The following is a 3,210-nucleotide window of genomic DNA, read 5'->3' on the forward strand; positions in this document are numbered from 1 at the left end:
CTCACCGCTGTTTACGCGTGTGTGTCTCTGTGTGTGTGTGTGTGCGTGAGGCTTTTTAACGCTGTGAACTCTCGTCTGTGCATGTCACGCCTCTTCTCCAACATCCCCGCGTTCTGGGGATATTCCTATATCAGGAGGAATTTCTCCTGAAGACTGTTCCCAGACTCGGGGAAACGAAAACATACCGAAAAATCAACATTCCAGACTTTTGGCGCGTCTATAAACGGAGCCGCTTTACGAGCTGCTTCAAGCCCCGGTAACTGATTTGAAACCGGTTTAACTAGCGGCACCTCGCTGTTACCGAGTCCACGGCCAAAAGATGTCACGGGGCGTCCTGAGGGCCGGGAGGCGTTCAGGGCTCTTCGGCATTACGAGTCCTCTGGCTTCACAGAGTGCAGGGATGACATTTAAACACATTTAGACACATTTAGACACATTTAGACACATTTAGACACATTCAGACACATTCAGACACATTTAAACACATTCAAACACATTCAAACACATTTAAACACATTTAAACACATTCAAACACATTCAAACACATTTAGACACATTTAGACACATTTAGACACATTCAAACACATTTAGACACATTTAGACACATTTAGACACATTCAAACACACATTCAAACACATTCAAACACATTCAAACACATTTAAACACATTTAAACACATTTAAACACATTCAAACACATTCAAACACATTCAAACACATTCAAACACATTCAAACACATTTAGACACATTTAGACACATTTAGACACATTTAAACACATTTAGACACATTCAAACACATTCAAACACACATTCAAACACACATTCAAACACATTTAGACACATTCAAACACACATTCAAACACACATTCAAACACATTCAAACACATTTAAACACATTCAAACACATTCAAACACATTCAAACACATTCAAACACATTCAAACACATTTAGACACATTTAGACACATTTAGACACATTTAAACACATTTAGACACATTTAGACACATTTAGACACATTTAGACACATTCAGACACATTCAAACACATTTAAACACATTTAAACACATTCAAACACATTCAAACACATTCAAACACATTCAAACACATTTAGACACATTCAAACACATTCAAACACATTCAAACACATTTAGACACATTCAAACACATTTAGACACATTCAAACACATTCAAACACATTCAAACACACATTCAAACACATTCAAACACATTTAAACACATTCAAACACATTCAAACACATTTAAACACATCTCCATGCATTGCTCTAACCAGAAGAGGCCACATTGATTTAAATGTTAGTGCTAAACGTTTTAGTTTTAGTGTAAGCGCCGACTGTCTGCTGAAGTTCAGTGACTGAAAGGAGTTGAAGTGTCAGTCGAAGCCTCAGCGATGAATTGAGCCGGTGGAGTCGGCTGCTGCGGAAGTCCTGAGAGAAATCGGTGTCGTTACAAATGTGTAAACAAAATGCGTTTTTAAAAAACGATGTCAGTTGAAGTGGAAGCATAGACGTCAGTTGAAAGAAGCGGCGTGTCGGCAGTGAGTTCTGGGAGCCAGAAGAGTCGAGGAAGATTGATTTCGTTCAACCTTTCGGGTGAAAAGAAGTAATTGAATCGCCGCTTGAAGTGTAAGCACTGAAGGGAGTGGAAATGTCACTTGAAGCGTATGAGATGAATGGCGGGAAAACAGAAACATTAATGGATGACGTACTAATAATGTAACCAGTGAAAGCGCCTAAGTTGTCGATTTGAAAGGTTCAAAAAATGAACGCAATTGAAGAGATGAGAATGAATGCAGTCGATGCGTGAGTGAAACTTCAGTCGACGAGAATCCTGTTTGAACAAAAGGGGGTTGTTTGAGGCCAAGAAGTTTAATTTAAACTAACCTTTTGTAGAAAGGTGAAGGCCAGAGACCCGAAAGGGTTTGAAGTGGTGAGAGCGCAAGAGTTGAAAGCAGTGAAAGAGTCAGAAGTGTGGCGCCGTCAGTTGACATGCGAGGGCCAAAGTGTGTGGACCGGCCGACCGACATGTCGGTTTGAGAATGAAGTCGTTGGAGCGAGTTCAAGTCGTTGATGTGTTGACGTGCAACGAGGTGGAAGCAGTGGAAGCGTCGACCGAGTTGACGGAGAAGCCGGGTCGGTTTGGCGCTCCCTCGTCCGACTGTAGCGACAAGATTGGAACTATGACGGCGTGAACTCGGCCTTCACGACTCCACGCGCAGCGTGGCGAGGACTTCTACCATAAATAGCAAGACGGGAGTCAGAGAGGGGAGGAGGGAGGGAGGAGGAGGAGGAGAGGAGGAGGAGGAAGGAAGAAGAAGGAGGAAGGAGGAGGAAGGGGGGACAGCTTACTGTGGAAATGCCCGTCTAAATTTTTCTGAAACGGCACTAATCTCCGTCTCCATCTCCTCCCCTCCATCCAAGCCCGTCTGTGTTTTCCTAAAAAGTTTGAGCCTCTCTCTCTCTCTCTCTCTCTCTCTCTCTCTCTCTCTCTCTCTCTCTCTCTCTCTCTCTCCCCCTCTCTCTCGTCAGATGTCATCATGACTCAGGCCTCCGTACCACCGCGCGTCTCTTCCTCCCCGTCCTGTTATCCCATTTGTCTTCATTAGAAATAAGAAAATGTAAAATAAAAACCGGTTAACCTCGGTGGCGCCACCTGACCCGAGCCCTGGAGCGACGTGCCGTCACGAATGAAAACCCCTTTCTGTTGTTAACACAAAGCACGCCATCGCGGGCCTCCACCCGCCTCGTGATAAAACACCGGTGACACTTTTTGTTTTACTGCGTTGCCGCCGCCGCCACCATCGCCGCCGGCTGCCGTGCGCGTGACGCTCTGCGGCACAACGCGTGTGTCTGGAGGCGGCGGCGCGTCGGATGGATGTGAGGCCAACGTAAACAGCGCGAGTCAACCGCGCAGTAAATATCTGACTGGGCTCTTATTTTTAGGGCGAGGGATTCCTCCTCCAGAGGACGTTACATCTCCATCCCTCACGCAGCCCAGCAGGCCCCTCCCCCCTCCCATCATGCCCAAATAAAGTGTCCAAATTCCATGCGTGTGCTGCTTCTTCTTCTTCTCCTCCTCCTGCTCTGTGAAATGTTTATAAGACCCTCGCTGTGTGTGCGTGTCCGTGTGTGTGTGTGTGTGTGTGTGTGTGTGTGTGAGCTGTGCATGGACGAGCATGACTTTGGATACTTT

The sequence above is a fragment of the Clinocottus analis genome, unplaced genomic scaffold (assembly GCF_023055335.1).
Source record: "Clinocottus analis isolate CAN_PGR_092001 unplaced genomic scaffold, fCliAna1.0.p SCAF_16, whole genome shotgun sequence".
Taxonomy (NCBI): Eukaryota; Metazoa; Chordata; class Actinopteri; order Perciformes; family Cottidae; genus Clinocottus; species Clinocottus analis.